Source organism: Gorilla gorilla, chromosome 18 (assembly GCF_029281585.2).
Source record: "Gorilla gorilla gorilla isolate KB3781 chromosome 18, NHGRI_mGorGor1-v2.1_pri, whole genome shotgun sequence".
In the NCBI taxonomy this organism is placed as follows: Eukaryota; Metazoa; Chordata; class Mammalia; order Primates; family Hominidae; genus Gorilla; species Gorilla gorilla.
This window is the reverse complement of record NC_073242.2, coordinates 72,430,540-72,452,188: the sequence shown is the minus strand read 5'-3', so window position 1 is coordinate 72,452,188 and position 21,649 is coordinate 72,430,540.

Sequence of the window (21,649 nt, the reverse complement as noted above, 5' to 3'; positions counted from 1 at the left end):
GTGGAACCAAAAGCCCTTGAAATCTCCACTTGCAAATTCCACAAAAAGAGGGTTTCAAATCTGCTCTGTCTAAAGGAAGGTTCAACTCTGTGAGTTGAACACACGCAAAGCAAAGAAGTTACTGAGAATTCTTCTGTCTAGCATTAGATGAAAAAATCCCGTTTCCATCGAAATCCTCAAAGAGGTCCAAATATCCACTTGCAGACCTTACAAACAGAGTGTTTCCAAACTGCTCTATTGAAAGAAAGGTTAAACTCTGTGAGTGGAACGCACACATCACAAAGTGGTTTCTGAGAATGATTCTCTCTAGTTTTTATACAAAGATATTTCCTTTTCTACCGTTGGCCACAAAGCGCTTGAAATCTCCACTTGCAAATTCCACAAAAAGAGGGTTTCAAATCTGTTCTGTCTAAAGGAAGGATCAACTCTGTGAGTTGAACACACGCAACCCAAAGAAGTTACTGAGAATTCTTCTGTCTAGCATTAGATGAAGAAATCCCGTTTCCAACGAAAACCTCAAAGAGGTCCAAATATCCACTTGCAGACTTTACAAACAGTGTGTTTCCAAACTGCTCAATGAAAAGAAAGCTTAAACTCTGTGAGTGGAACGCACGCATTACAAAGTGGTTTCTGAGAATGATTCTCTCTAGTTTTTATACGAAGATATTTCCTTTTCTACCGTGGGCCCCAAAGCGCTTGAAATCTCCACTTGCAAATTCCACAAAAAGAGGGTTTCAAATCTGCTCTGCCTAAAGGAAGGTTCAACTCTGTGAGTTAAACGCAACCCAAAGAAGTTACTGAGAATTCTTCTGTCTAGCATTAGATGAAGAAATTCCGTTTCCAACGAAATCCTCAAAGAGGTCCAAACATCCACTTGCAGACTTTACAAACAGAGTGTTTCCAAACTGTTCTATGAAAAGAAAGGTTAAACTCTGTGAGTGGAACGCACGCATTACAAAGTGGTTTCTGAGAGTGATTCACTCTAGTTTTTATACGAAGATATTTCCTTTTCTACCGTGGAACCCAAAGCGCTTGAAATCTCCACTTGCAAATTCCACAAAAAGAGGGTTTCAAATCTGCTCTGTCTAAAGGAAGGTTCAACTCTGTGAGTTGTACAAACGCAACCCAAAGAAGTTACTGAGAATTCTTCTGTCTAGCATTAGATGAAGAAATCCCGTTTGCAACGAAAACCTCAAAGAGGTCCAAATATCCACTTGCAGACTTTACAAACAGTGTGTTTCCAAACTGCTCTATGAAAAGAAAGCTTAAACTCTGTGAGTGGAACGCACGCATTACAAAGTGGTTTCTGAGAATGATTCTCTCTAGTTTTTATACGAAGATATTTCCTTTTCTACCGTGGGCCCCAAAGCGCTTGAAATCTCCACTTGCAAATTCCACAAAAAGAGGGTTTCAAATCTGCTCGGCCTAAAGGAAGGTTCAACTCTGTGACTTGAACACACGCAACCCAAACAAGTTACTGAGAATCCTTCTGTCTAGCATTAGATGAAAAAATCCCGTTTCCAACGAAATCCTCAAAGAGGTCAAACGTCCACTTGCAGACTTTAAAAACAGAGTGTTTCCAAACCGCTCTATGAAAAGAAAGCTTAAACTCTGTGAGTGGAACGCACGCATTACAAATTGGTTTCTGAGAATGATTCACTCTAGCTTTTATACGAAGATATTTCCTTTTCTACCGTGGAACCCAAAGCGCTTGAAATCTCCACTTGCAAATTCCACAAAAAGAGGGTTTCAAATCTGCACTGTCTAAAGGAAGGTTCAACTCTGTGAGTTGAATGCACGCAACGCAAAGAAGTTACTGAGAATTCTTCTGTCTAGCATTAGATGAAAAAATCCCGTTTCCAACGAAATCCTCAAAGAGGTCAAAATATCCACTTGCACACTTTACAAACAGAGTGTTTCCAAACTGCTCTATGAAAAGAAAGGTTAAACTCTGTGAGTGGAACGCACACATGACAAAGTGGTTTCTGAGAATGATTCACTCTAGTTTTTATACGAAGATATTTCCTTTTCTACCGTGGAACCCAAAGCGCTTGAAATCTCCACTTGCAAATTCCACAAAAAGAGGGTTTCAAATCTGCTCTGTCTAAAGGAAGGTTCAACTCTGTGAGTTGAACACACGCAAAGCAAAGAAGTTACTGAGAATTCTTCTGTCTAGCATTAGATGAAAAAATCCCGTTTCCATCGAAATCCTCAAAGAGGTCCAAATATCCACTTGCAGACCTTACAAACAGAGTGTTTCCAAACTGCTCTATTGAAAGAAAGTTTAAACTCTGTGAGTGGAACGCACACATCACAAAGTGGTTTCTGAGAATGATTCTCTCTAGTTTTTATACAAAGATATTTCCTTTTCTACCGTTGGCCACAAAGCGCTTGAAATCTCCACTTGCAAATTCCACAAAAAGAGGGTTTCAAATCTGTTCTGTCTAAAGGAAGGATCAACTCTGTGAGTTGAACACACGCAACCCAAAGAAGTTACTGAGAATTCTTCTGTCTAGCATTAGATGAAGAAATCCCGTTTCCAACGAAAACCTCAAAGAGGTCCAAATATCCACTTGCAGACTTTACAAACAGTGTGTTTCCAAACTGCTCAATGAAAAGAAAGCTTAAACTCTGTGAGTGGAACGCACGCATTACAAAGTGGTTTCTGAGAATGATTCTCTCTAGTTTTTATACGAAGATATTTCCTTTTCTACCGTGGGCCCCAAAGCGCTTGAAATCTCCACTTGCAAATTCCACAAAAAGAGGGTTTCAAATCTGCTCTGCCTAAAGGAAGGTTCAACTCTGTGAGTTAAACGCAACCCAAAGAAGTTACTGAGAATTCTTCTGTCTAGCATTAGATGAAGAAATCCCGTTTCCAACGAAATCCTCAAAGAGGTCCAAACATCCACTTGCAGACTTTACAAACAGAGTGTTTCCAAACTGTTCTATGAAAAGAAAGGTTAAACTCTGTGAGTGGAACGCACGCATTACAAAGTGGTTTCTGAGAGTGATTCACTCTAGTTTTTATACGAAGATATTTCCTTTTCTACCGTGGAACCCAAAGCGCTTGAAATCTCCACTTGCAAATTCCACAAAAAGAGGGTTTCAAATCTGCTCTGTCTAAAGGAAGGTTCAACTCTGTGAGTTGAATGCACGCAACGCAAAGAAGTTACTGAGAATTCTTCTGTCTAGCATTAGATGAAAAAATCCCGTTTCCAACGAAATCCTCAAAGAGGTCCAAACATCCACTTGCAGACTTTACAAACAGAGTGTTTCCAAACTGCTCTATGAAAAGAAAGGTTAAACTCTGTGAGTGGAACGCACACATGACAAAGTGGTTTCTGAGAATGATTCACTCTAGTTTTTATACGAAGATATTTCCTTTTCTACCGTGGAACCCAAAGCGCTTGAAATCTCCACTTGCAAATTCCACAAAAAGAGGGTTTCAAATCTGCTCTGTCTAAAGGAAGGTTCAACTCTGTGAGATGAACACACGCAAAGCAAAGAAGTTACTGAGAATTCTTCTGTCTAGCATTAGATGAAAAAATCCCGTTTCCATCGAAATCCTCAAAGAGGTCCAAATATCCACTTGCAGACCTTACAAACAGAGTGTTTCCAAACTGCTCTATTGAAAGAAAGGTTAAACTCTGTGAGTGGAACGCACACATCACAAAGTGGTTTCTGAGAATGATTCTCTCTAGTTTTTATACAAAGATATTTCCTTTTCTACCGTTGGCCACAAAGCGCTTGAAATCTCCACTTGCAAATTCCACAAAAAGAGGGTTTCAAATCTGTTCTGTCTAAAGGAAGGATCAACTCTGTGAGTTGAACACACGCAACCCAAAGAAGTTACTGAGAATTCTTCTGTCTAGCATTAGATGAAGAAATCCCGTTTCCAACGAAAACCTCAAAGAGGTCCAAATATCCACTTGCAGACTTTACAAACAGTGTGTTTCCAAACTGCTCAATGAAAAGAAAGCTTAAACTCTGTGAGTGGAACGCACGCATTACAAAGTGGTTTCTGAGAATGATTCTCTCTAGTTTTTATACGAAGATATTTCCTTTTCTACCGTGGGCCCCAAAGCGCTTGAAATCTCCACTTGCAAATTCCACAAAAAGAGGGTTTCAAATCTGCTCTGCCTAAAGGAAGGTTCAACTCTGTGAGTTAAACGCAACCCAAAGAAGTTACTGAGAATTCTTCTGTCTAGCATTAGATGAAGAAATTCCGTTTCCAACGAAATCCTCAAAGAGGTCCAAACATCCACTTGCAGACTTTACAAACAGAGTGTTTCCAAACTGTTCTATGAAAAGAAAGGTTAAACTCTGTGAGTGGAACGCACGCATTACAAAGTGGTTTCTGAGAGTGATTCACTCTAGTTTTTATACGAAGATATTTCCTTTTCTACCGTGGAACCCAAAGCGCTTGAAATCTCCACTTGCAAATTCCACAAAAAGAGGGTTTCAAATCTGCTCTGTCTAAAGGAAGGTTCAACTCTGTGAGTTGTACAAACGCAACCCAAAGAAGTTACTGAGAATTCTTCTGTTTAGCATTAGATGAAGAAATCCCGTTTCCAACGAAAACCTCAAAGAGGTCCAAATATCCACTTGCAGACTTTACAAACAGTGTGTTTCCAAACTGCTCTATGAAAAGAAAGCTTAAACTCTGTGAGTGGAACGCACGCATTACAAAGTGGTTTCTGAGAATGATTCTCTCTAGTTTTTATACGAAGATATTTCCTTTTCTACCGTGGGCCCCAAAGCGCTTGAAATCTCCACTTGCAAATTCCACAAAAAGAGGGTTTCAAATCTGCTCGGCCTAAAGGAAGGTTCAACTCTGTGACTTGAACACACGCAACCCAAACAAGTTACTGAGAATTCTTCTGTCTAGCATTAGATGAAAAAATCCCGTTTCCAACGAAATCCTCAAAGAGGTCAAACGTCCACTTGCAGACTTTAAAAACAGAGTGTTTCCAAACCGCTCTATGAAAAGAAAGCTTAAACTCTGTGAGTGGAACGCACGCATTACAAATTGGTTTCTGAGAATGATTCACTCTAGCTTTTATACGAAGATATTTCCTTTTCTACCGTGGAACCCAAAGCGCTTGAAATCTCCACTTGCAAATTCCACAAAAAGAGGGTTTCAAATCTGCACTGTCTAAAGGAAGGTTCAACTCTGTGAGTTGAATGCACGCAACGCAAAGAAGTTACTGAGAATTCTTCTGTCTAGCATTAGATGAAAAAATCCCGTTTCCAACGAAATCCTCAAAGAGGTCCAAATATCCACTTGCACACTTTACAAACAGAGTGTTTCCAAACTGCTCTATGAAAAGAAAGGTTAAACTCTGTGAGTGGAACGCACACATGACAAAGTGGTTTCTGAGAATGATTCACTCTAGTTTTTATACGAAGATATTTCCTTTTCTACCGTGGAACCCAAAGCGCTTGAAATCTCCACTTGCAAATTCCACAAAAAGAGGGTTTCAAATCTGCTCTGTCTAAAGGAAGGTTCAACTCTGTGAGTTGAACACACGCAAAGCAAAGAAGTTACTGAGAATTCTTCTGTCTAGCATTAGATGAAAAAATCCCGTTTCCATCGAAATCCTCAAAGAGGTCCAAATATCCACTTGCAGACCTTACAAACAGAGTGTTTCCAAACTGCTCTATTGAAAGAAAGGTTAAACTCTGTGAGTGGAACGCACACATCACAAAGTGGTTTCTGAGAATGATTCTCTCTAGTTTTTATACAAAGATATTTCCTTTTCTACCGTTGGCCACAAAGCGCTTGAAATCTCCACTTGCAAATTCCACAAAAAGAGGGTTTCAAATCTGTTCTGTCTAAAGGAAGGATCAACTCTGTGAGTTGAACACACGCAACCCAAAGAAGTTACTGAGAATTCTTCTGTCTAGCATTAGATGAAGAAATCCCGTTTCCAACGAAAACCTCAAAGAGGTCCAAATATCCACTTGCAGACTTTACAAACAGTGTGTTTCCAAACTGCTCAATGAAAAGAAAGCTTAAACTCTGTGAGTGGAACGCACGCATTACAAAGTGGTTTCTGAGAATGATTCTCTCTAGTTTTTATACGAAGATATTTCCTTTTCTACCGTGGGCCCCAAAGCGCTTGAAATCTCCACTTGCAAATTCCACAAAAAGAGGGTTTCAAATCTGCTCTGCCTAAAGGAAGGTTCAACTCTGTGAGTTAAACGCAACCCAAAGAAGTTACTGAGAATTCTTCTGTCTAGCATTAGATGAAGAAATTCCGTTTCCAACGAAATCCTCAAAGAGGTCCAAACATCCACTTGCAGACTTTACAAACAGAGTGTTTCCAAACTGTTCTATGAAAAGAAAGGTTAAACTCTGTGAGTGGAACGCACGCATTACAAAGTGGTTTCTGAGAGTGATTCACTCTAGTTTTTATACGAAGATATTTCCTTTTCTACCGTGGAACCCAAAGCGCTTGAAATCTCCACTTGCAAATTCCACAAAAAGAGGGTTTCAAATCTGCTCTGTCTAAAGGAAGGTTCAACTCTGTGAGTTGTACAAACGCAACCCAAAGAAGTTACTGAGAATTCTTCTGTCTAGCATTAGATGAAGAAATCCCGTTTCCAACGAAAACCTCAAAGAGGTCCAAATATCCACTTGCAGACTTTACAAACAGTGTGTTTCCAAACTGCTCTATGAAAAGAAAGCTTAAACTCTGTGAGTGGAACGCACGCATTACAAAGTGGTTTCTGAGAATGATTCTCTCTAGTTTTTATACGAAGATATTTCCTTTTCTACCGTGGGCCCCAAAGCGCTTGAAATCTCCACTTGCAAATTCCACAAAAAGAGGGTTTCAAATCTGCTCGGCCTAAAGGAAGGTTCAACTCTGTGACTTGAACACACGCAACCCAAACAAGTTACTGAGAATTCTTCTGTCTAGCATTAGATGAAAAAATCCCGTTTCCAACGAAATCCTCAAAGAGGTCAAACGTCCACTTGCAGACTTTAAAAACAGAGTGTTTCCAAACCGCTCTATGAAAAGAAAGCTTAAACTCTGTGAGTGGAACGCACGCATTACAAATTGGTTTCTGAGAATGATTCACTCTAGCTTTTATACGAAGATATTTCCTTTTCTACCGTGGAACCCAAAGCGCTTGAAATCTCCACTTGCAAATTCCACAAAAAGAGGGTTTCAAATCTGCACTGTCTAAAGGAAGGTTCAACTCTGTGAGTTGAATGCACGCAACGCAAAGAAGTTACTGAGAATTCTTCTGTCTAGCATTAGATGAAAAAATCCCGTTTCCAACGAAATCCTCAAAGAGGTCCAAATATCCACTTGCACACTTTACAAACAGAGTGTTTCCAAACTGCTCTATGAAAAGAAAGGTTAAACTCTGTGAGGGGAATGCACACAACACAAAGTGATTTCTGAGAATGATTCTCTCTAGTTTTTATACGAAGATACTTCCTTTTCTACCGTGGAACCGAAAGCGCTTGAAATCTCCACTTGCAAATTCCACAAAAAGAGGGTTTCAAATCTGCTCTGTCTAAAGGAAGGTTCAACTCTGTGAGTTGAACACACGCAGCCCAAAGAAGTTACTGAGAATTCTTCTGTCTAGCATTAGATGAAAAAATCCCGTTTGCAACGAAATCCTCAAAGAGGTCCAAATATCCACTTGCAGACTTTACAAACAGAGTGTTTCCAAACTGTTCTATTGAAAGAAAGGTTAAACTCTGTGAGTGGAACGCACACAACACAAAGTGGTTTCTGAGAATGATTCTCTCTAGTTTTTATACACAGATATTTCCTTTTCTACCGTTGGCCTCAAAGCGCTTGAAATCTCCACTTGCAAATTCCACAAAAAGAGGGTTTCAAATCAGTTCTGTCTAAAGGAAGGATTAACTCTGTGAGTTGAACACACGCAACCCAAAGAAGTTACTGAGAATTCTTCTGTCTAGCATTAGATGAAGAAATTCCGTTTCCAACGAAATCCTCAAAGAGGTCCAAACATCCACTTGCAGACTTTACAAACAGAGTGTTTCCAAACTGTTCTATGAAAAGAAAGGTTAAACTCTGTGAGTGGAACGCACGCATTACAAAGTGGTTTCTGAGAGTGATTCACTCTAGTTTTTATACGAAGATATTTCCTTTTCTACCGTGGAACCCAAAGCGCTTGAAATCTCCACTTGCAAATTCCACAAAAAGAGGGTTTCAAATCTGCTCTGTCTAAAGGAAGGTTCAACTCTGTGAGTTGAACAAACGCAACCCAAAGAAGTTACTGAGAATTCTTCTGTCTAGCATTAGATGAAGAAATCCCGTTTCCAACGAAAACCTCAAAGAGGTCCAAATATCCACTTGCAGACTTTACAAACAGTGTGTTTCCAAACTGCTCTATGAAAAGAAAGCTTAAACTCTGTGAGTGGAACGCACGCATTACAAAGTGGTTTCTGAGAATGATTCTCTCTAGTTTTTATACGAAGATATTTCCTTTTCTACCGTGGGCCCCAAAGCGCTTGAAATCTCCACTTGCAAATTCCACAAAAAGAGGGTTTCAAATCTGCTCGGCCTAAAGGAAGGTTCAACTCTGTGACTTGAACACACGCAACCCAAACAAGTTACTGAGAATTCTTCTGTCTAGCATTAGATGAAAAAATCCCGTTTCCAACGAAATCCTCAAAGAGGTCAAACATCCACTTGCAGACTTTAAAAACAGAGTGTTTCCAAACCGCTCTATGAAAAGAAAGCTTAAACTCTGTGAGTGGAACGCACGCATTACAAATTGGTTTCTGAGAATGATTCACTCTAGCTTTTATACGAAGATATTTCCTTTTCTACCGTGGAACCCAAAGCGCTTGAAATCTCCACTTGCAAATTCCACAAAAAGAGGGTTTCAAATCTGCACTGTCTAAAGGAAGGTTCAACTCTGTGAGTTGAATGCACGCAACGCAAAGAAGTTACTGAGAATTCTTCTGTCTAGCATTAGATGAAAAAATCCCGTTTCCAACGAAATCCTCAAAGAGGTCCAAATATCCACTTGCACACTTTACAAACAGAGTGTTTCCAAACTGCTCTATGAAAAGAAAGGTTAAACTCTGTGAGGGGAATGCACACAACACAAAGTGATTTCTGAGAATGATTCTCTCTAGTTTTTATACGAAGATATTTCCTATTCTACCGTGGAACCGAAAGCGCTTGAAATCTCCACTTGCAAATTCCACAAAAAGAGGGTTTCAAATCTGCTCTGTCTAAAGGAAGGTTCAACTCTGTGAGTTGAACACACGCAGCCCAAAGAAGTTACTGAGAATTCTTCTGTCTAGCATTAGATGAAAAAATCCCGTTTCCAACGAAATCCTCAAAGAGGTCCAAATATCCACTTGCAGACTTTACAAACAGAGTGTTTCCGAACTGTTCTATTGAAAGAAAGGTTAAACTCTGTGAGTGGAACGCACACAACACAAAGTGGTTTCTGAGAATGATTCTCTCTAGTTTTTATACACAGATATTTCCTTTTCTACCGTGGAACCCAAAGCGCTTGAAATCTCCACTTGCAAATTCCACAAAAAGAGGGTTTCAAATCTGCTCTGTCTAAAGGAAGGTTCAACTCTGTGAGTTGAACACACGCAAACCAAAGAAGTTACTGAGAATTCTTCTGTCTAGCATTAGATAAAAAAATCCCGTTTCCATCGAAATCCTCAAAGAGGTCCAAATATCCACTTGCAGACCTTACAAACAGAGTGTTTCCAAACTGCTCTATTGAAAGAAAGGTTAAACTCTGTGAGTGGAACGCACACATCACAAAGTGGTTTCTGAGAATGATTCTCTCTAGTTTTTATACAAAGATATTTCCTTTTCTACCGTTGGCCACAAAGCGCTTGAAATCTCCACTTGCAAATTCCACAGAAAGAGGGTTTCAAATCTGTTCTGTCTAAAGGAAGGATCAACTCGGTGAGTTGAACACACGCAACCCAAAGAAGTTACTGAGAATTCTTCTGTCTAGCATTAGATGAAAAAATCCCGTTTCCAACGAAATCCTCAAAGAGGTCTAAATATACACTTGCTGACCTTACACACAGAGTGTTTCCAAACTGCTCTGTGAAAAGAAAGGTTAAACTCTGTGAGGGGAATGCACACAACACAAAGTGATTTCTGAGAATGATTCTCTCTAGTTTTTATACGAAGATATTTCCTTTTCTACCGTGGAACCCAAAGCGCTTGAAATCTCCACTTGCAAATTCCACAAAAAGAGGGTTTCAAATCTGCTCTGTCTAAAGGAAGGTTCAACTCTGTGAGTTGTACAAACGCAACCCAAAGAAGTTACTGAGAATTCTTCTGTCTAGCATTAGATGAAGAAATCCCGTTTCCAACGAAAACCTCAAAGAGGTCCAAATATCCACTTGCAGACTTTACAAACAGTGTGTTTCCAAACTGCTCTATGAAAAGAAAGCTTAAACTCTGTGAGTGGAACGCACGCATTACAAAGTGGTTTCTGAGAATGATTCTCTCTAGTTTTTATACGAAGATATTTCCTTTTCTACCGTGGGCCCCAAAGCGCTTGAAATCTCCACTTGCAAATTCCACAAAAAGAGGGTTTCAAATCTGCTCGGCCTAAAGGAAGGTTCAACTCTGTGACTTGAACACACGCAATCCAAACAAGTTACTGAGAATTCTTCTGTCTAGCATTAGATGAAAAAATCCCGTTTCCAACGAAATCCTCAAAGAGGTCAAACATCCACTTGCAGACTTTAAAAACAGAGTGTTTCCAAACCGCTCTATGAAAAGAAAGCTTAAACTCTGTGAGTGGAACGCACGCATTACAAATTGGTTTCTGAGAATGATTCACTCTAGCTTTTATAGGAAGATATTTCCTTTTCTACCGTGGAACCCAAAGCGCTTGAAATCTCCACTTGCAAATTCCACAAAAAGAGGGTTTCAAATCTGCTCTGTCTAAAGGAAGGTTCAACTCTGTGAGTTGAACACACGCAAAGCAAAGAAGTTACTGAGAATTCTTCTGTCTAGCATTAGATGAAAAAATCCCGTTTCCATCGAAATCCTCAAAGAGGTCCAAATATCCACTTGCAGACCTTACAAACAGAGTGTTTCCAAACTGCTCTATTGAAAGAAAGGTTAAACTCTGTGAGTGGAACGCACACATCACAAAGTGGTTTCTGAGAATGATTCTCTCTAGTTTTTATACAAAGATATTTCCTTTTCTACCGTTGGCCACAAAGCGCTTGAAATCTCCACTTGCAAATTCCACAAAAAGAGGGTTTCAAATCTGCTCTGCCTAAAGGAAGGTTCAACTCTGTGAGTTAAACGCAACCCAAAGAAGTTACTGAGAATTCTTCTGTCTAGCATTAGATGAAGAAATTCCGTTTCCAACGAAATCCTCAAAGAGGTCCAAACATCCACTTGCAGACTTTACAAACAGAGTGTTTCCAAACTGTTCTATGAAAAGAAAGGTTAAACTCTGTGAGTGGAACGCACGCATTACAAAGTGGTTTCTGAGAGTGATTCACTCTAGTTTTTATACGAAGATATTTCCTTTTCTACCGTGGAACCCAAAGCGCTTGAAATCTCCACTTGCAAATTCCACAAAAAGAGGGTTTCAAATCTGCTCTGTCTAAAGGAAGGTTCAACTCTGTGAGTTGTACAAACGCAACCCAAAGAAGTTACTGAGAATTCTTCTGTCTAGCATTAGATGAAGAAATTCCGTTTCCAACGAAAACCTCAAAGAGGTCCAAATATCCACTTGCAGACTTTACAAACAGTGTGTTTCCAAACTGCTCTATGAAAAGAAAGCTTAAACTCTGTGAGTGGAACGCACGCATTACAAAGTGGTTTCTGAGAATGATTCTCTCTAGTTTTTATACGAAGATATTTCCTTTTCTACCGTGGGCCCCAAAGCGCTTGAAATCTCCACTTGCAAATTCCACAAAAAGAGGGTTTCAAATCTGCTCGGCCTAAAGGAAGGTTCAACTCTGTGACTTGAACACACGCAACCCAAACAAGTTACTGAGAATTCTTCTGTCTAGCATTAGATGAAAAAATCCCGTTTCCAACGAAATCCTCAAAGAGGTCAAACGTCCACTTGCAGACTTTAAAAACAGAGTGTTTCCAAACCGCTCTATGAAAAGAAAGCTTAAACTCTGTGAGTGGAACGCACGCATTACAAATTGGTTTCTGAGAATGATTCACTCTAGCTTTTATACGAAGATATTTCCTTTTCTACCGTGGAACCCAAAGCGCTTGAAATCTCCACTTGCAAATTCCACAAAAAGAGGGTTTCAAATCTGCACTGTCTAAAGGAAGGTTCAACTCTGTGAGTTGAATGCACGCAACGCAAAGAAGTTACTGAGAATTCTTCTGTCTAGCATTAGATGAAAAAATCCCGTTTCCAACGAAATCCTCAAAGAGGTCCAAATATCCACTTGCACACTTTACAAACAGAGTGTTTCCAAACTGCTCTATGAAAAGAAAGGTTAAACTCTGTGAGGGGAATGCACACAACACAAAGTGATTTCTGAGAATGATTCTCTCTAGTTTTTATACGAAGATACTTCCTTTTCTACCGTGGAACCGAAAGCGCTTGAAATCTCCACTTGCAAATTCCACAAAAAGAGGGTTTCAAATCTGCTCTGTCTAAAGGAAGGTTCAACTCTGTGAGTTGAACACACGCAGCCCAAAGAAGTTACTGAGAATTCTTCTGTCTAGCATTAGATGAAAAAATCCCGTTTGCAACGAAATCCTCAAAGAGGTCCAAATATCCACTTGCAGACTTTACAAACAGAGTGTTTCCAAACTGTTCTATTGAAAGAAAGGTTAAACTCTGTGAGTGGAACGCACACAACACAAAGTGGTTTCTGAGAATGATTCTCTCTAGTTTTTATACACAGATATTTCCTTTTCTACCGTTGGCCTCAAAGCGCTTGAAATCTCCACTTGCAAATTCCACAAAAAGAGGGTTTCAAATCAGTTCTGTCTAAAGGAAGGATCAACTCTGTGAGTTGAACACACGCAACCCAAAGAAGTTACTGAGAATTCTTCTGTCTAGCATTAGATGAAGAAATTCCGTTTCCAACGAAATCCTCAAAGAGGTCCAAACATCCACTTGCAGACTTTACAAACAGAGTGTTTCCAAACTGTTCTATGAAAAGAAAGGTTAAACTCTGTGAGTGGAACGCACGCATTACAAAGTGGTTTCTGAGAGTGATTCACTCTAGTTTTTATACGAAGATATTTCCTTTTCTACCGTGGAACCCAAAGCGCTTGAAATCTCCACTTGCAAATTCCACAAAAAGAGGGTTTCAAATCTGCTCTGTCTAAAGGAAGGTTCAACTCTGTGAGTTGAACAAACGCAACCCAAAGAAGTTACTGAGAATTCTTCTGTCTAGCATTAGATGAAGAAATCCCGTTTCCAACGAAAACCTCAAAGAGGTCCAAATATCCACTTGCAGACTTTACAAACAGTGTGTTTCCAAACTGCTCTATGAAAAGAAAGCTTAAACTCTGTGAGTGGAACGCACGCATTACAAAGTGGTTTCTGAGAATGATTCTCTCTAGTTTTTATACGAAGATATTTCCTTTTCTACCGTGGGCCCCAAAGCGCTTGAAATCTCCACTTGCAAATTCCACAAAAAGAGGGTTTCAAATCTGCTCGGCCTAAAGGAAGGTTCAACTCTGTGACTTGAACACACGCAACCCAAACAAGTTACTGAGAATTCTTCTGTCTAGCATTAGATGAAAAAATCCCGTTTCCAACGAAATCCTCAAAGAGGTCAAACATCCACTTGCAGACTTTAAAAACAGAGTGTTTCCAAACCGCTCTATGAAAAGAAAGCTTAAACTCTGTGAGTGGAACGCACGCATTACAAATTGGTTTCTGAGAATGATTCACTCTAGCTTTTATACGAAGATATTTCCTTTTCTACCGTGGAACCCAAAGCGCTTGAAATCTCCACTTGCAAATTCCACAAAAAGAGGGTTTCAAATCTGCACTGTCTAAAGGAAGGTTCAACTCTGTGAGTTGAATGCACGCAACGCAAAGAAGTTACTGAGAATTCTTCTGTCTAGCATTAGATGAAAAAATCCCGTTTCCAACGAAATCCTCAAAGAGGTCCAAATATCCACTTGCACACTTTACAAACAGAGTGTTTCCAAACTGCTCTATGAAAAGAAAGGTTAAACTCTGTGAGGGGAATGCACACAACACAAAGTGATTTCTGAGAATGATTCTCTCTAGTTTTTATACGAAGATATTTCCTATTCTACCGTGGAACCGAAAGCGCTTGAAATCTCCACTTGCAAATTCCACAAAAAGAGGGTTTCAAATCTGCTCTGTCTAAAGGAAGGTTCAACTCTGTGAGTTGAACACACGCAGCCCAAAGAAGTTACTGAGAATTCTTCTGTCTAGCATTAGATGAAAAAATCCCGTTTCCAACGAAATCCTCAAAGAGGTCCAAATATCCACTTGCAGACTTTACAAACAGAGTGTTTCCAAACTGTTCTATTGAAAGAAAGGTTAAACTCTGTGAGTGGAACGCACACAACACAAAGTGGTTTCTGAGAATGATTCTCTCTAGTTTTTATACACAGATATTTCCTTTTCTACCGTGGAACCCAAAGCGCTTGAAATCTCCACTTGCAAATTCCACAAAAAGAGGGTTTCAAATCTGCTCTGTCTAAAGGAAGGTTCAACTCTGTGAGTTGAACACACGCAAACCAAAGAAGTTACTGAGAATTCTTCTGTCTAGCATTAGATAAAAAAATCCCGTTTCCATCGAAATCCTCAAAGAGGTCCAAATATCCACTTGCAGACCTTACAAACAGAGTGTTTCCAAACTGCTCTATTGAAAGAAAGGTTAAACTCTGTGAGTGGAACGCACACATCACAAAGTGGTTTCTGAGAATGATTCTCTCTAGTTTTTATACAAAGATATTTCCTTTTCTACCGTTGGCCACAAAGCGCTTGAAATCTCCACTTGCAAATTCCACAGAAAGAGGGTTTCAAATCTGTTCTGTCTAAAGGAAGGATCAACTCGGTGAGTTGAACACACGCAACCCAAAGAAGTTACTGAGAATTCTTCTGTCTAGCATTAGATGAAAAAATCCCGTTTCCAACGAAATCCTCAAAGAGGTCTAAATATACACTTGCTGACCTTACACACAGAGTGTTTCCAAACTGCTCTGTGAAAAGAAAGGTTAAACTCTGTGAGGGGAATGCACACAACACAAAGTGATTTCTGAGAATGATTCTCTCTAGTTTTTATACGAAGATATTTCCTTTTCTACCGTGGAACCCAAAGCGCTTGAAATCTCCACTTGCAAATTCCACAAAAAGAGGGTTTCAAATCTGCTCTGTCTAAAGGAAGGTTCAACTCTGTGAGTTGTACAAACGCAACCCAAAGAAGTTACTGAGAATTCTTCTGTCTAGCATTAGATGAAGAAATCCCGTTTCCAACGAAAACCTCAAAGAGGTCCAAATATCCACTTGCAGACTTTACAAACAGTGTGTTTCCAAACTGCTCTATGAAAAGAAAGCTTAAACTCTGTGAGTGGAACGCACGCATTACAAAGTGGTTTCTGAGAATGATTCTCTCTAGTTTTTATACGAAGATATTTCCTTTTCTACCGTGGGCCCCAAAGCGCTTGAAATCTCCACTTGCAAATTCCACAAAAAGAGGGTTTCAAATCTGCTCGGCCTAAAGGAAGGTTCAACTCTGTGACTTGAACACACGCAACCCAAACAAGTTACTGAGAATTCTTCTGTCTAGCATTAGATGAAAAAATCCCGTTTCCAACGAAATCCTCAAAGAGGTCAAACATCCACTTGCAGACTTTAAAAACAGAGTGTTTCCAAACCGCTCTATGAAAAGAAAGCTTAAACTCTGTGAGTGGAACGCACGCATTACAAATTGGTTTCTGAGAATGATTCACTCTAGCTTTTATACGAAGATATTTCCTTTTCTACCGTGGAACCCAAAGCGCTTGAAATCTCCACTTGCAAATTCCACAAAAAGAGGGTTTCAAATCTGCACTGTCTAAAGGAAGGTTCAACTCTGTGAGTTGAATGCACGCAACGCAAAGAAGTTACTGAGAATTCTTCTGTCTAGCATTAGATGAAAAAATCCCGTTTCCAACGAAATCCTCAAAGAGGTCCAAATATCCACTTGCACACTTTACAAACAGAGTGTTTCCAAACTGCTCTATGAAAAGAAAGGTTAAACTCTGTGAGGGGAATGCACACAACACAAAGTGATTTCTGAGAATGATTCTCTCTAGTTTTTATACGAAGATATTTCCTATTCTACCGTGGAACCGAAAGCGCTTGAAATCTCCACTTGCAAATTCCACAAAAAGAGGGTTTCAAATCTGCTCTGTCTAAAGGAAGGTTCAACTCTGTGAGTTGAACACACGCAGCCCAAAGAAGTTACTGAGAATTCTTCTGTCTAGCATTAGATGAAAAAATCCCGTTTGCAACGAAATCCTCAAAGAGGTCCAAATATCCACTTGCAGACGTTACAAACAGAGTGTTTCCGAACTGTTCTATTGAAAGAAAGGTTAAACTCTGTGAGTGGAACGCACACAACACAAAGTGGTTTCTGAGAATGATTCTCTCTAGTTTTTATACACAGATATTTCCTTTTCTACCGTGGAACCCAAAGCGCTTGAAATCTCCACTTGCAAATTCCACAAAAAGAGGGTTTCAAATCTGCTCTGTCTAAAGGAAGTTTCAACTCTGTGAGTTGAACACACGCAAACCAAAGAAGTTACTGAGAATTCTTCTGTCTAGCATTAGATAAAAAAATCCCGTTTCCATCGAAATCCTCAAAGAGGTCCAAATATCCACTTGCAGACCTTACAAACAGAGTGTTTCCAAACTGCTCTATTGAAAGAAAGGTTAAACTCTGTGAGTGGAACGCACACATCACAAAGTGGTTTCTGAGAATGATTCTCTCTAGTTTTTATACAAAGATATTTCCTTTTCTACCGTTGGCCACAAAGCGCTTGAAATCTCCACTTGCAAATTCCACAGAAAGAGGGTTTCAAATCTGTTCTGTCTAAAGGAAGGATCAACTCGGTGAGTTGAACACACGCAACCCAAAGAAGTTACTGAGAATTCTTCTGTCTAGCATTAGATGAAAAAATCCCGTTTCCAACGAAATCCTCAAAGAGGTCTAAATATACACTTGCTGACCTTACACACAGAGTGTTTCCAAACTGCTCTGTGAAAAGAAAGGTTAAACTCTGTGAGGGGAATGCACACAACACAAAGTGATTTCTGAGAATGATTCTCTCTAGTTTTTATACGAATATATTTCCTTTTCTACCGTGGAACCCAAAGCGCTTGAAATCTCCACTTGCAAATTCCACAAAAAGAGGGTTTCAAATCTGCTCTGTCTAAAGGAAGGTTCAACTCTGTGAGTTGTACAAACGCAACCCAAAGAAGTTACTGAGAATTCTTCTGTCTAGCATTAGATGAAAAAATCCCGTTTCCATCGAAATCCTCAAAGAGGTCCAAATATCCACTTGCAGACCTTACAAACAGAGTGTTTCCAAACTGCTCTATTGAAAGAAAGGTTAAACTCTGTGAGTGGAACGCACACATCACAAAGTGGTTTCTGAGAATGATTCTCTCTAGTTTTTATACAAAGATATTTCCTTTTCTACCGTTGGCCACAAAGCGCTTGAAATCTCCACTTGCAAATTCCACAAAAAGAGGGTTTCAAATCTGTTCTGTCTAAAGGAAGGATCAACTCTGTGAGTTGAACACACGCAACCCAAAGAAGTTACTGAGAATTCTTCTGTCTAGCATTAGATGAAGAAATCCCGTTTCCAACGAAAACCTCAAAGAGGTCCAAATATCCACTTGCAGACTTTACAAACAGTGTGTTTCCAAACTGCTCAATGAAAAGAAAGCTTAAACTCTGTGAGTGGAACGCACGCATTACAAAGTGGTTTCTGAGAATGATTCTCTCTAGTTTTTATACGAAGATATTTCCTTTTCTACCGTGGGCCCCAAAGCGCTTGAAATCTCCACTTGCAAATTCCACAAAAAGAGGGTTTCAAATCTGCTCTGCCTAAAGGAAGGTTCAACTCTGTGAGTTAAACGCAACCCAAAGAAGTTACTGAGAATTCTTCTGTCTAGCATTAGATGAAGAAATTCCGTTTCCAACGAAATCCTCAAAGAGGTCCAAACATCCACTTGCAGACTTTACAAACAGAGTGTTTCCAAACTGTTCTATGAAAAGAAAGGTTAAACTCTGTGAGTGGAACGCACGCATTACAAAGTGGTTTCTGAGAGTGATTCACTCTAGTTTTTATACGAAGATATTTCCTTTTCTACCGTGGAACCCAAAGCGCTTGAAATCTCCACTTGCAAATTCCACAAAAAGAGGGTTTCAAATCTGCTCTGTCTAAAGGAAGGTTCAACTCTGTGAGTTGTACAAACGCAACCCAAAGAAGTTACTGAGAATTCTTCTGTCTAGCATTAGATGAAGAAATCCCGTTTCCAACGAAAACCTCAAAGAGGTCCAAATATCCACTTGCAGACTTTACAAACAGTGTGTTTCCAAACTGCTCTATGAAAAGAAAGCTTAAACTCTGTGAGTGGAACGCACGCATTACAAAGTGGTTTCTGAGAATGATTCTCTCTAGTTTTTATACGAAGATATTTCCTTTTCTACCGTGGGCCCCAAAGCGCTTGAAATCTCCACTTGCAAATTCCACAAAAAGAGGGTTTCAAATCTGCTCGGCCTAAAGGAAGGTTCAACTCTGTGACTTGAACACACGCAACCCAAACAAGTTACTGAGAATTCTTCTGTCTAGCATTAGATGAAAAAATCCCGTTTCCAACGAAATCCTCAAAGAGGTCAAACGTCCACTTGCAGACTTTAAAAACAGAGTGTTTCCAAACCGCTCTATGAAAAGAAAGCTTAAACTCTGTGAGTGGAACGCACGCATTACAAATTGGTTTCTGAGAATGATTCACTCTAGCTTTTATACGAAGATATTTCCTTTTCTACCGTGGAACCCAAAGCGCTTGAAATCTCCACTTGCAAATTCCACAAAAAGAGGGTTTCAAATCTGCACTGTCTAAAGGAAGGTTCAACTCTGTGAGTTGAATGCACGCAACGCAAAGAAGTTACTGAGAATTCTTCTGTCTAGCATTAGATGAAAAAATCCCGTTTCCAACGAAATCCTCAAAGAGGTCCAAATATCCACTTGCACACTTTACAAACAGAGTGTTTCCAAACTGCTCTATGAAAAGAAAGGTTAAACTCTGTGAGTGGAACGCACACATGACAAAGTGGTTTCTGAGAATGATTCACTCTAGTTTTTATACGAAGATATTTCCTTTTCTACCGTGGAACCCAAAGCGCTTGAAATCTCCACTTGCAAATTCCACAAAAAGAGGGTTTCAAATCTGCTCTGTCTAAAGGAAGGTTCAACTCTGTGAGTTGAACACACGCAAAGCAAAGAAGTTACTGAGAATTCTTCTGTCTAGCATTAGATGAAAAAATCCCGTTTCCATCGAAATCCTCAAAGAGGTCCAAATATCCACTTGCAGACCTTACAAACAGAGTGTTTCCAAACTGCTCTATTGAAAGAAAGGTTAAACTCTGTGAGTGGAACGCACACATCACAAAGTGGTTTCTGAGAATGATTCTCTCTAGTTTTTATACAAAGATATTTCCTTTTCTACCGTTGGCCACAAAGCGCTTGAAATCTCCACTTGCAAATTCCACAAAAAGAGGGTTTCAAATCTGTTCTGTCTAAAGGAAGGATCAACTCTGTGAGTTGAACACACGCAACCCAAAGAAGTTACTGAGAATTCTTCTGTCTAGCATTAGATGAAGAAATCCCGTTTCCAACGAAAACCTCAAAGAGGTCCAAATATCCACTTGCAGACTTTACAAACAGTGTGTTTCCAAACTGCTCAATGAAAAGAAAGCTTAAACTCTGTGAGTGGAACGCACGCATTACAAAGTGGTTTCTGAGAATGATTCTCTCTAGTTTTTATACGAAGATATTTCCTTTTCTACCGTGGGCCCCAAAGCGCTTGAAATCTCCACTTGCAAATTCCACAAAAAGAGGGTTTCAAATCTGCTCTGCCTAAAGGAAGGTTCAACTCTGTGAGTTAAACGCAACCCAAAGAAGTTACTGAGAATTCTTCTGTCTAGCATTAGATGAAGAAATTCCGTTTCCAACGAAATCCTCAAAGAGGTCCAAACATCCACTTGCAGACTTTACAAACAGAGTGTTTCCAAACTGTTCTATGAAAAGAAAGGTTAAACTCTGTGAGTGGAACGCACGCATTACAAAGTGGTTTCTGAGAGTGATTCACTCTAGTTTTTATACGAAGATATTTCCTTTTCTACCGTGGAACCCAAAGCGCTTGAAATCTCCACTTGCAAATTCCACAAAAAGAGGGTTTCAAATCTGCTCTGTCTAAAGGAAGGTTCAACTCTGTGAGTTGTACAAACGCAACCCAAAGAAGTTACTGAGAATTCTTCTGTCTAGCATTAGATGAAGAAATCCCGTTTCCAACGAAAACCTCAAAGAGGTCCAAATATCCACTTGCAGACTTTACAAACAGTGTGTTTCCAAACTGCTCTATGAAAAGAAAGCTTAAACTCTGTGAGTGGAACGCACGCATTACAAAGTGGTTTCTGAGAATGATTCTCTCTAGTTTTTATACGAAGATATTTCCTTTTCTACCGTGGGCCCCAAAGCGCTTGAAATCTCCACTTGCAAATTCCACAAAAAGAGGGTTTCAAATCTGCTCGGCCTAAAGGAAGGTTCAACTCTGTGACTTGAACACACGCAACCCAAACAAGTTACTGAGAATTCTTCTGTCTAGCATTAGATGAAAAAATCCCGTTTCCAACGAAATCCTCAAAGAGGTCAAACGTCCACTTGCAGACTTTAAAAACAGAGTGTTTCCAAACCGCTCTATGAAAAGAAAGCTTAAACTCTGTGAGTGGAACGCACGCATTACAAATTGGTTTCTGAGAATGATTCACTCTAGCTTTTATACGAAGATATTTCCTTTTCTACCGTGGAACCCAAAGCGCTTGAAATCTCCACTTGCAAATTCCACAAAAAGAGGGTTTCAAATCTGCACTGTCTAAAGGAAGGTTCAACTCTGTGAGTTGAATGCACGCAACGCAAAGAAGTTACTGAGAATTCTTCTGTCTAGCATTAGATGAAAAAATCCCGTTTCCAACGAAATCCTCAAAGAGGTCCAAATATCCACTTGCACACTTTACAAACAGAGTGTTTCCAAACTGCTCTATGAAAAGAAAGGTTAAACTCTGTGAGGGGAATGCACACAACACAAAGTGATTTCTGAGAATGATTCTCTCTAGTTTTTATACGAAGATACTTCCTTTTCTACCGTGGAACCGAAAGCGCTTGAAATCTCCACTTGCAAATTCCACAAAAAGAGGGTTTCAAATCTGCTCTGTCTAAAGGAAGGTTCAACTCTGTGAGTTGAACACACGCAGCCCAAAGAAGTTACTGAGAATTCTTCTGTCTAGCATTAGATGAAAAAATCCCGTTTGCAACGAAATCCTCAAAGAGGTCCAAATATCCACTTGCAGACTTTACAAACAGAGTGTTTCCAAACTGTTCTATTGAAAGAAAGGTTAAACTCTGTGAGTGGA